This window comes from Oncorhynchus mykiss, chromosome 1 (genome assembly GCF_057628025.1).
Source record: "Oncorhynchus mykiss isolate SJ-2025 chromosome 1, ASM5762802v1, whole genome shotgun sequence".
NCBI lineage: Eukaryota > Metazoa > Chordata > Actinopteri > Salmoniformes > Salmonidae > Oncorhynchus > Oncorhynchus mykiss.
In genome coordinates, this window is record NC_143022.1 from 65,143,386 (window position 1) to 65,156,561 (window position 13,176).

General features: G+C 42.9%; 1 protein-coding gene across 48 annotated transcripts in view; it reads right to left on the reverse strand.

Annotated features, from left to right (window-relative positions):
* LOC110526377 (sorbin and SH3 domain-containing protein 1) overlaps positions 1-13,085 on the reverse strand; it is an 83,664-nt gene extending 70,579 nt beyond the window's left edge. For 12 of the 48 annotated variants that reach the window (XR_016496467.1, XM_090236704.1, XM_090236785.1 and 9 more), the window contains exon 1: positions 12,862-13,018. The gene's annotated coding sequence lies outside the window, so the exon portion shown is untranslated. Of the gene's footprint in view, positions 1-6,330; positions 6,604-12,760; positions 12,802-12,861 lie in introns of those variants that run through there. The other 36 variants (XR_016496468.1, XM_090236727.1, XM_090236719.1 and 33 more) reach the window with 13 other exon arrangements.
* Positions 13,086-13,176: the final 91 nt, after the last annotated feature.

Genomic DNA, 13,176 nt, shown 5'->3' on the forward strand with positions numbered 1-13,176 from the left:
CCTCCCAGGTTGACACATGTTCACGGGCTATCTCCCACCAGTCTCTTGCTGTACCATGGAGAACACTGCGGAGGGTGGCCAGAACCTCCAAGTCAGTAAGGGGCCGGATAGAAAGAAAATCATTACACTTAGATAAGAAAAACAGTGGATCAACATCATCTTCTGGGCTGCCAAAAGTGGGGAAAAGTAGTTTGATAGGGAGGGAGCGCTCTAGAGGAGGCATGACAGTGGCAGCGGGAGTTCTGTTGTTTAACAGTATCTTCAGAGGGGTTTTTGTAGTACTACCTGTTCCTATTACCTTACTGGCCAAGCCAGTGGCAGAGGTAAAACCTGAGGGCGGTGCAGAAGATTTGTCCAGAAGGGAAAAGCACTGCATTACCTCCTGGTGCAGCCCTTCCAGTTGAAGGTCTGTGGCCTTCTGTGCTTTTTCCATCTCATTAACGGTGTCCTTTTGAGTCTGTTCAATCAAAAATCGTAGTTCCCCTGTGAGAGAGTTCTTCATGTCCTCCATAACTTCCTTCAGATAAGAACACACTCCCTTCACAACAGAGGCTGACTCCTCTGCTCTCCGTTTTTGTTCGTCCTCAAGAAAGAGTATGACTTGATGATGGTTAGTTTCCATTTGTGTTTTAAACCGGTGCAGTTTTCCTTGAATATCCTGCTTCAGAGAATCTTGTAAATATTTCTGTCTCTGAACAATTTGTTGTTGGTTTTCCTCCATTTGACAGGGAAGGTAATCCAACCTCCTCTGCACATCTGTCTGATGAGCCTCCACACATTCACTGAGTTTACAAATGGCATTCTCCTGCATTGTCAAACTATGATTGGTGTGTGTCCATTGATGTTCCAGTTGTCCAGGGATCACAGAGACACCTCTCCCAGTCTCTCTGGACAGGGTAACCGGAAGGGTTTGAGGGGAGGGTAATGGTGGAGATGTTATAGGTGAGCCAGAAACCTGGGGATTAGGGTCAGTGCTATCCAACTCCATTAGTTCATTAAGTCCTTCCACAATGAAAGAATCCCGAACATGATTACCATCAGGTGTGTCCACATTGACACAGTATGGGGTTCCAACAAAAGACATGATTCAACCTTGTGTGGATGGTGTCATGGGTGTTTCTCTTCAAGTCCCTGTTCGGGCGCCAATTCTGTAGCGGTATTTATTAGAGAGGGGTAAAGAAAGCTTTTGTTCGGGCGCCAGGCAGGTATTAACCATGCCGAAAGGAAAAGAGTAGAATAGAGAGAACCACTACCAGACCCACACACATCAGCAGAAGAGACTGCCTAGAGTGTAGCCTGTTTACCAGATAGCCAGTGGAGAGAAAAGAGAATACACACCATATAAAACCCACATCACAGCACAGGGGTAACCCAAACAAGAATACCTCATACAATAATACTAATAATGGCAGAGCAATTCAACAGCAACTTCATACAAGAACGAACCCAGTCATCAACATAGGATTTGCAATAATCTGTATTATTTTCTAGTAGATGAGTGCAGAGGGTATGAATGTGGGGGGGTGTTCATCGACACAACAAAGGCCTTAAAAATGTCCAGTCTTCTCGGCCACATGTCATTAGTACATCTCAATACAGTTCACATAACAATACACAATTGGCAAGCAACCTCCCTTTTAACTAAAATGTCCAAATACTTCAGGCAGGGCAATAATAGTCCAGCTCTAATGCACTTCAATGGGAAGTGCATTGGAAAAATAGAGAGTCTGTTGCAGGGTAAAGCACTGGAACGATAGAGGGAAGAGAAAAAGAGAAAGACAACAAGAGAGGTCTTAGCTGTGGTCTTCAGGCGTGCAGGTGTACTGTCTGACTGTCCGATGGTTTGTATGTTAAAGCTTCGCAACAATGTTGCTACTAATCCATGCGATCCATAACGGGCGTGGTCCCAAACAAAAACAACCACGACCTAGAGCGATTACACCGATGATTGAGTTAAATACTCTATAAACTACACACGCTGAACACAAACAAAACTTCTGCAGCACAGCACACACAATCAAACTGTCGCGCCACCAAAGAGCCCCTCCCCAAAGAGCTGAACGAGCTCTCTTTATATTCTTCTTCCTTACTGCTCATGCGCTCTTAAAGTGGCAGTGCACGGTGAAGGCTCTGTGCAGATTTCGCCACAAGCTGCTGTCACCTTGTATAAATGATTGGAGACAGGCGCAGGAATACGTAACAAGGAGTTTTTAATACTCCACCCAAAAATACAACATGCCATGAAAGGCACGGGGACGAAGCCCAAAACAAACACGTATACAAAAACACAGGGATGTAACCCAAACAAAAGAGCGAGGTTAAACCTTTAATAAATACATGGGACGAGACCCGTAATAACGAGTACACAATACACGCAGCACGAAAGCCGAAACAACAAAGCACAGGTACTCACAAGACCATGGGAACAATAACGGACAAGACAGTTACTAATCAGGGGAATTGGAATCAGGTGTGCGTAATGAGACAGTTCAGTGACGCGTAGAGTCCGGTGACATAGACCTCCAGAACTGGTGCATGGAATGAACAGCAGGACCAGGGGAATCCATGACAGAATCCACTTCCTGACCCGCTGCACTGGCAGCTGAACGACACCGGCCTCGGGGACAACCACAGGGATGCGATGCAGGCCGGTCAGGGCCAGTTGCAGCTGCCGAAGTTGCGACGACGGGCCATTCACACTGTCTCAGTTTAGGGTTGGTTATTCTTCCCATGTCCGTTGGTCTTGTGAGTACCTGTGCTTTGTTGTTTCGGCTTTCGTGCTGCATGTATTGTGTACTAGTAATTACGGGTCCCGTCCCGTGCACTTCTTATTACGGGTCTCGTCCCATGTATTTATTAGAGGTTTAACCTCGTTCTTTTGTCTGGGTTACATCCCTGTGCCTCAACCTAATAATTTGGTCTATTTTCCCCTCATAATTTAGCCGACTGTTCTGACTTGGTGGTGCTGTTGGGACAGCTTTATGTAGGCCCTAACTGTTTGTGGGCACCGTTTGTCACCGTTATAGTGCAATTCATGGACTGTTTAGTAGAGATGCACGATATATCAGAATCGGCCGATATTAGCTAAAAATGACAACATCGGTATCGGCCCGGTGTCTAGTTTAACGCCGATGTTAAAAACCGATGTCAAAGCTACTGTGCATACCTATATAACGTAGGTACATGACATAATGTAACATTTTACGCTACACGTGCAATACAGCATTCCGAACCTAGCCCACAATGTCTGCTGTGTGGATGAAGCAGTCAGCAAGTCGAGCAGTTTAAGAGTAAGAAGATTTCAGCAGGCCAACTCAAAGGCGAAATCCATTAAAGCCAAGATAATGGAAATCATTGCCCTTGACAATCAACCATTCTCTGTCGTGGGTGATGTTGGCGTTCACCGACTGGTCGAGCACCGATACACACTACCAAGAGCGCTATTTTTCAGATGCTGCCCAACCAGATTTACAAAGTAGTAGCGTCACTGCTATTAGCTTCACGACATACATACTATGGAACGCCGTTTGGGTCTTTGTATGTCAAAAAAGATACAGTAGCACTGTCAAAGCTGGGCAAAACAGTCTGCAAGTAAGCAAACACCGGCAACGAACTATGTGTTTACAATACCGCATTGGTAATAAAGCATTGTTTGTTCGACTGCAACTTCTGGGGTAGCTAGCTTTAGCTTGGTACCTAGATAGCACCAATATAACCAGCCTGAAAACAATGACCAGTAGAACCTGCAGTCATTTTCATTATTCTTAGCAATGATTTAGGAATCCTTGTGAGTAAGTATTTGCTAGGTTGCCACTTGTTATCCGCCCATTGAAATTGAACTTCAGTTCATCAAAATAAATAGCTAGTCAGCAACTTAACCCTGTTATCCAAATCTAATGTTATAATCTATTTTGTGAAGTGCACCAGTCTCTCCTGCAGCAAAGGACCCCCACAACATGACGCTGCCACACCCGTGCTTCATGTTTGGGATGGTGTTCTTTGGCTTGCAAGCCTCCCCCTTTTTCCTCTAAACATAACGATGGTCATTATGGCAGTTCTATTTTAGTTTCATCAGACCAGAGAACATTTCTCCAAAAAGTACGATCTTTGTCCCCATGTGCAGTTGCAAACCGCAGTCTGGCTTTTTTTATGGCAGTTTTGGAGCAGTGGCTTCTTCCTTGCTGAGCGGCCTTTCAGGTTATGTCGATATAGGACTCGTTTTACTGTGGATATAGATACTTTTGTACCTTTTTCCTCCAGCATCTTCACAGGGTCCTTTGCTGTTGTTCTGGGATTGATTTGCACTTTTCGCAGCAAAGTACGTTCATCTCTAGGAGACAGAACATGTCTCCTTCCTGAGCGGTATGACAGCTGCGTGGTCCCAAGGTGTTTATACTTGTGTACTATTGTTTGTACAGATAAATGTGGTACCTTCAGGTGTTTGGAAATTGCTCCCAAGGATGAACCAGACTTGTGGAGGTCTACAATTTTTTTCTGAGGTCTTGGCTGATTTCTTTTGATTTTCCCATGATGTCAAGCAAAGAGGCACTGAGTTTGAAGGTAGGCCTTGAAATACATCCACAGGTACAACTCCAATAGAATCAAATGATGTAAATTAGCCTATCAGAAGCTTCTAAATCCATGACATAATTTTGGGGAATTTTCCAGGCTGTTTAAAGGCAGTCAACTTAGTGTATGTAAACTTCTGACCCGCTGGAATTGTGATACAGTGAATTATAAGTGAAATAATCCATCTGCAAACAATTGTTGGAAAAATGTATCATGCGTAGATGTCATGTGTAGATGTCCTAACCGACTTGCCAAAACTATAGTTTGTTAACAAGAAATTTGTGGAGTGGTTGAAAAACGAGTTTTAATGACTACAACCGAAGTGTATGTATACTTCTGACTTCAACTGTACATTTAAACTCCGTTTTCCACACTTCCTGACATTTAATCCTGGTAAAAAAATCCCTGTCTTAGGTCAGTTAGGATCACCACATTATTTTAAGAATGTGAAATGTCAGAATAACAATAGAGAGAATTATTTCTTTCAGCTTTTATTTCTTTCATCACATTCCCAGTGGGTCAGAATTTGACATAATTTGTTTTTGGTTGCATTGCCTTTAAATGGTTTAACTTGGGTCAAACGTTTTGGGTAGCCTTCCACAAGCTTCTCACAATAAGTTGGGTGAATTTTGGCCCATTCCTTCTGACAGAGCTGGTATAACTGAGTCAGGTTTATAGGCCTCCTTGCTCGTACACTCTTTTTCAGTTCGGCCCACAAATTTTCTATAGGATTGAGGTCTTGGCTGATTTCTTTTGATTTTCTCATGATGTCAAGCAAAAAGCCACTGAGTTTGAAGGTATAAATCTTCAATAATGTTCCAACTGGAGAATTCCTTTGTCTGTAGAAATGTAATGGAACAGAGCTACCTCTCACATGAGCGCGTATGACCAGCTCATGCCACTCTGGCAAACCTCTGACTCATTCAGCTCCCATTCCCCCCTCCTTCACAGTAGAAGCATCAAACAAGGTTCTAAAGACTGTTGACATCTAGTGGAAGTCTTAGGAAGGGCAATATGACCCCATAGACACGGTATATTCGATAGGCAATGAGTGGAAAAACTACAAATCTCAGATTTCCCACTTCCTGGTTGGATTTTTCTCAGGTTTTCGCCTGCCATATGAGTTCTGTTATACTCACAAATATTATTCAAACAGTTTTAGAAACTTCAGAGTGGTTTCTATCCAAATCTACTAATAATATGCAGATATTAGCAACTGGGCCTGAGTAGCAGGCAGTTTACTATGGGCACGCTTTTCATCCCAATGTGAAAATACTGCCCCCCATCCCAAATGGGTTAATAAGAAATTTGTGGAGTGGTTGAAAAATGAGTTTAATGACTCCTACCGAAGTGTATGTAAACTTCTGACTTCAACTGTAAGTGTACAATTTTTTTTAAAGAAAGCTCACTCTCCCTAATGTGTGATTCAGGACTAACAGAGAAATGCATATTCATTGTAGATATGCATCAGCTGAGGCTCCACAACACAGATGGCTACAGAAATGTAGCCTTCCCTTCAGCACAGCTTCAAAATCAAGGATCACCTCAAAGCCAGAGCAAGTTGTTTGTTGTGAGGCTTGACAGATGTCATGTGACAAACTCATGTGTAATATCTGAGGAGTCCAACACAACTTGCTTGTGGCGGACATTTTACTGTGAATGTAATATGTATACATACAGGAAAAACACATCCTCTAATTCACTTCCCATTAGACACTAAATTCCCTCTATACATCACATTATAGATCACACTTTACTTACAAGATTCTTTGTAAACCAGATCAACAAGCCTGGAGTAGGAAGCTCTCTCAGATAGTCACCAAGCCTACGACTCTAGACAGACCCTCTATTTGATCTCTTTCTCCTCAGTCTTCTGACTTCTGAGACTAACTGGGTGAGGTGATATGGTGAGGTGATATGGACTGGGCCCTTCACCCTTCACCCTTCAGACCAACAAGGGAGTCTGGGGTTCTGGTTGCTTTCAGCACAAGGCGTGCCCAGATGGACTTGTCACCACATGCCTCCTGGGAATGTGGCACCCACTCAACAACTGCAGCAGATCATATCAAAACATCCCCCCCCCCCCCCCCCCCAGACTGGACATTACAAGATGTCTGGAATTAGCTACAGGACAACCCTGGGGCTTGACTCACAAGCTCTCTTACTGTGTTGATAACGTACATTGGTCAGTCAATCCATTTCACTATGTTCATTAACAACATGTATGCATTACAATGACATACTGGAATGTAATTATGGTCTTCGTGGAACTGCAAACCTGCATGGTTGACAGTCGTATGTGCTTTGTGATTTTTTTCTTTCCCTCCAGCTTCCAACTGTCTATGAAGCATGAGAAGAGATGTAAACACTATCCAATAAAAACAAAGAAAGCCAAAGGGAAAAGACAAATGAGAGGAATGTGATACTGGTATGGTGGAAAACATTTCCCTAAGTGTATATTTTTTCAGTAAAATGGTCTCATTTCAACTCGTGTAACTCAGTGTCACTGCCAGTGAATGAGAACAGAGGTTGTGAGCTGTAGCAATCCCTTATGCTCCACATGTTCGAGAACTACTGCTCTCTGCTTGCTTAAAAAAAAATAGCTGAACTATGATAAACCTCACACAGCCAGGCATCCCTACTCTAATTCTGAGACTTCAAGTGAGCTGTGTTCATATATAAAATAGCTCTCACCACTAGGTCTGGTGTACTCCAGAGAAAAATAGCGGGAGCTGTTACGCAATATAGTTTGACTTTTTCTTTCTCAACAAATGGCAGAGAGGAGAGAAGCTGTCCAGTGCTGAGCGTGGATCTCACCAAACATCTCCAAACATGGCTCGAAAAGGCCCGGGCCAGAGAAACAGCTTAGAGACCCCTCTCTTCCGTGAACAGTTTCCATACTGGCTGTGAACCCGAGGGTTCTACACATTCCACACAAGAGCCATTGGATGTTCAGGGGCTAGCAGTTTTAAACAACTGCAATAGAAAAGGAAATGCATGCAATTTTTAAACATTCTAGTTTTCTGGGTTTCTAGTGTTTCAGGAAAGACCATAAGTAATTGTCGAGAGGGAAAATATGGCCAACACATACCTACTGGACTGGAGTATTCTGATAATCCTACAAGTTCTTACAAGATAAAGTGAAAAACAAGTGAGGTGTCACTCTTTTCACGGGAGGAAAAACATCCACCCAGTGTGTTGACCTGGTTAATGAAAGGTTAGTGCTTCTGAGAATGGAGGGTTGTTGTTGTTGGTGCTGCGGCTAGCTAGCATGGCCATGAAAAGCCCTGACAGTTACTGGGCATTGACAATGACCAGAGCCTGAGGATAGAGTGGGCTTGGCATGTGTGAAGGTCCTGGGGAAGGCGCTGGCTCGTCACATGGACACAATGTCTCATATGGACATTTTTAGAGAGCCAGTCTGAGCACAAACTGACAGCTCAGCTTTTAGAGCCAGTGTAATAAGAATGTCACTGAGCTGAAAGTTTACCAAGGACGATACGGTTGCCTCACAAGGACTTTAGGCTGTCCTCCAAGATCTCTTGGTAGAGAATACACCAAAAATCACAGACAGAGAGAGGATAAACAATTATACTTATTGTTAGGCACCTGGTAAAAAGTACAAAACAGTACAAATATGAAACCGGGATTTTTTTTTTTTTTAAACATACAATATAGACATAGATCAGATGCCATTTGACTGACCTAGAGTAATAAGATTCGATCATTCTGTAACAGGAAGACCGCCAGAGGACAAGCCACGACCTAAGGTGGATTCTTGTTGGCTTAGACAATGGGGAACCCTAACATGTTTATGTGCGCGTTGATTAATTTTCAGGTTATGTCCTGAGAGAGTGTTGAAAGTTTCTCCTTATTTCAGGGTGGTGTTTTGACTCAGACATGAAATGCAGGCTTACGTACTATTGAGTGTCCTACCTGTTATGACTCCCTGAGTGGTTGTGTGACCTGACTACTTGATTATTTTGTCATAGGATACAGTAGCTTCACATATAAAAAAAATATATATATAAAAAAAAGCAATCGACAATCCAGTCATTTCAAGTACTTAGACAAATGTAACAAAAAATGTATTTATATCTGCACGGTTTTAAGTGTGCCACCCCATGTCTGTCTATCCTCTTACTGTGACACAAGCACTAAAGGGCACTGATAGCCTATTATCTGGCAGCTCCAAGAATGATAGCTTTATCTTTCACTTGGATAAGCAGGCACTCAGCTTCATCACGACAGTACTATATGTAACTGGTGTGAAATGGCTAGCTAGTTAGCGGTGCGCGCTAGCAGCATTTCAATCAGTGACATCACTCGCTCTGAGACCTTGAAGCAGTTGTTTCCCTTGCCCTGCAAGAACCCCGGCTTTTTTCGAGCAATAGCTAACGATGCTTGTTCAGAGGGTCCCTGGTTCAAGCCCAGGTTAGGACAAGGAGAGGGACGGAAGCAAGACTGTTACATTGATGCTGTTGTCCCGGATCACTCAGTTGGGCTCTGCACAGCTGCTGGGGTTGCTGCAGAGAAGGAGGAGGTCAACCGGTGTGAAATGCCCTCAGAACAACCTCAACTCGTTGGGGCATGGACTCTACAAGCTGTCGAAAGTGTTCCACAGGGATTCTGGCCCATGTTGACTCCAGTGCTTCCCACAGTTGTGTCAAGTTGGCTGGGTGTCCTTTGGGTGGTGGACCATTCTTGATACACACAGGAAACTGTTGAGCGTGAAAAACCCAGCAGTATTGCAGTTCTTGACACGCTCAAACCAGTGTACCTGGCACCTACTACCATACCCCTTTCAAAGGAACTTAAATCTTTTGTCTTGCCCATTCATCTTCTGAATGGCACACATACACAATCCATGTCTCAATTGTCTCAAGGCTTAAAAATCCTTCTTAACCTGTGTCTACACTGATTGAAGTGGATTTAACAAGTGACCATAAGGGATCATGATTTGAACCTGGATTCCTCTGGTCAGTCTGTCATGGAAAGAGCAGGTGTTCCTAATGTTTTGTACATACAATTGGCTCATTCTCTCCCCTGTAACTATTCCCCAGGTCGTTGCTGTAAATGAGAATGTGTTCTCAGTCAACTTACCTGGTAAAATAACGGTAAAATAAAAAATAGAAATAAACAAATGCTTGGCTTTTACATTTGAATTTGATATTCTACCGTGCCTGCATGGTGCAGAGTAGTGGGGCATATAGCAAGACTAAATGCTTTTGTCGAAACAGCTGCCAGCAAGTGTTTTGTTTTCCCTTGGTTTTTCCACCACAGCTTGCAGTGCCAGCGAGAGGGTGACAAGAAATCAATCACCAAACCATAAATTCTCTATTCACTTTCTTGTTTACTCACTTCCATTGGTGGGCTTCCCTTTGTGTGCTCAGACCTCGAAAAGCCAAAGCACAACACTTCATGTAGCACTATCCACTTTGGCCAATGGTAGCAGATGGAGAAAAGGGGGGAGGGAGGTTGCTAGGCAACATGCAGTAACATTAACACAGAATGGAAACAGAAACCTTTCTGGTGTGTCTGGCAGAAACATCCGGCCTGCCCAGAGAACCATCAGTTATTGAGAATAAAGAGAATGTTGTTTTCAAATGCACTCACTATCTGGTACTGTCTAGGATCTGTAAACAAATCATATGCCATCAAGTAATATGACATAAAAGCTTTTGATTTGGGTATTTGATGCATAATAATTGACAACAACTCCTAGATTAATATGCTGGCTTTAACCCTGCCTTGGTTTCCAGTTGTACTGAAAAAATACATGCAAGTTGGATAAATGCATTTAGAGACTAATAAAACCTATCTAGCTATAGCCTACCATAAACTGGATTTTTGGTTTAGATAGAAAATTCTCCCTTCTGACTAAGATCCTAAAGATGTTAAATAACCTTATAATGGACATGTAAAGCACCTCTTGATACAAATCTGAAATTCAGTTTTGATTCGTGTCTCGTGGTTGTTCTTCTCACTTCAAAGGGGTCCAAGTAACATGATTCTAAAGGATTGATCAAATATTTACCACTCAACACAAATAATTAATCATCAGCCTGAGAAGACGTTAATCATCCGCCTGGGAAGACAGAAACAACAAGCCATAGACAATTCTCTCAAATAAATAACTATTCCGTGTACTTACATTTCCATTTTCCTTTTTAGTAGTTTATCAGATGCTCTTATCCAGAGCGACTTACGGCAGTTGGTGCATACAATTGCGTGCTGTTCACATGTTACGGGGTGACATTTGAGTTTGCAATGCACCTGTGCCATTGGACATGTCAGCATAGGAACACTGAGGCAGAATATGGCCATACATGAGGAAATATTTTGGATGGAAAAAAGTTAGCACCAACGTTTGAGCGACGCCTGATAAAGACTAAGAGGACAGGTCGGACGTGAAGGTTTAAAGAGAGTGCATTAATACGGTATGTGGGGGGGGGGGGGGGGGGGGGGGCGCGTTCATTATAAATGACAGAGCACATGGGGTTTACTACAGATCCTTCGCCAACTGTTACAGAATGTGTCACCCATTCAGCATGTTGATCAGTATGTCATGTTCATGTTAAATGTTTCTGGTAAAGAGAGAGTTCCTTAGACAATAGACAACAGTCCTCCATTGTATATAGTGCTGATGTATGCTCAGTTGCCTGAAAGGTGTGCTGGCTCACATGGTAGCACGGTTTACAGCTGCAGTCCTGAGCGGACCTATCCCCCTTGATTCAAGGTTTTACTGGTTCACAGGAGTACTCAAATTGGTCTTGCAGGACAGGGCAGAGTCATGGTACACATGGGCTGAATGGGTGTAGATGTTGACACGAAAACACTATCGTGTAGACACGTGAATGAGGGAGTGTTGTCATGCTCTCCCTCCTGAGAGAGGTCACAGGTCAATCCTGAGGTCAGTCATTCAGTGGTTACTGAGCGCCTCCATGCCCCTCCCCGTTGTGTGAAAGTACATGTCACATGCACTTAATCAGGAAGCCTGCCTGTTTGTCAAAGAAACTGTCAGGAACATGGAGGTAGCCATTCAGTGTGTCAATAACTATTGTACATTCAGTCCCTATGGGGCATACAGTTGCTTTCGTCTCTATGGGTGAAGTGTGGGTTTGTGACGATAATCAAAAAAATATATCATAATCCAGAATCTTCATAAATTGTAAAAAATAAATAAATATATATTATCAAGGAACGGTGGTGTCCAGAGGTTGAGGTTCTCATCTCCCACTTGGTGACCACGAGTAGTCTATTGTTTGTTTCTTGGTTTTGCCTGTTTAATACTGCAGCTCATTCACTGAGTGATGCAGCAATCCTATTAAGTCCAACTGCAGAGCACAGTATGGACTTCCAGACAGCCTTATGTTATTCATTGTGTCATTTTTACACATCCACACAGATTACACAGAGAACCAGGTAGGCCTATACTGTACAGGGGAATGCAACGCAAAGAGAAGATAATAACAATGGGAATTTAGGAGCTCTGGACTCAATTTTCCCACACTCACATTTTGAGATGCTAGTTTGTAAGTAGACAACCATCCACACGTCATTATACTGTACTGTACCTACAAAAGTTGAATGGGGTTACCTATCAGTGCCGTATTATGTGCATTACAGCCCATACACACCAATGATGCCATTCATGTATTTACCCACATACCATGTTGCCATATGTTATTTCTGCTATTACGGGAGAAAAAAAATCCTCAATATTGTGAACTAATCAAGAGTAAAATAATTTGGAAAGAGTTCAAGTGACGGTGTTCAATAATGTGCACGCGGCTTGTAGCGTTCCCTGCAACAACAAAAAACACGTTTTTTTCCTTAGTTCCAATATTTAGAATACTCTATTTTTACAACCCTATAGTGTCTCGACACAAGGATGAGCGGCGGTTAGTCGTGTGGTTGCAGATATCAGATGGATGTGTCTCCACTGCGGTATTTAGCGCATCAGTGCAGGTAATAGGTAAGTGCTAGAATTACAATCAAACACTCGTGATATTATTGACGCAAGTCACTCGAGCCTTCAAATGAAAGACACATTTGTCAACGTTTATGTTGTCAGGGGAGCGAAATTATCCAACGTGGGCATGATGCAAATTGCCTTATGTACGATATTTATCTGACGAGCAAAATTTAGCACACGAGAAAGGCAGACAATAAAATGACAAATGTTTACCTTTGTAGAGTGGCAATCCAAATGGTTTTATGCACGATATTTATCTGACGAGCAAAATTAAGCATATGAGAAAGGCAGACAATAAAATGACAAATGTTTACCTTTGTAGAGTGGCAATCCAGTGTTCCTTATCAATATCGCTGCCACACGCGGCAGTGAGGTCTCTGCTACAATGTACAGTCGCCACAGCGATCACACAGGCACACACACACCCACCAATCTCCTCGACACGGTTCGCATCTCACCCCTTGCTCAAATGCATGCGTCTTTCCCTCCTTGAGGACAGGCGAAATGATGGAGGTGGCGTCAGGACTCATTATGTCCTATTATGGGATATCTTCATCGCTCTTACATTACAAGCTTCTTACACGTGTCTCATCATTAGAATGTTGACGGATAATTTGATTAAGTAAACT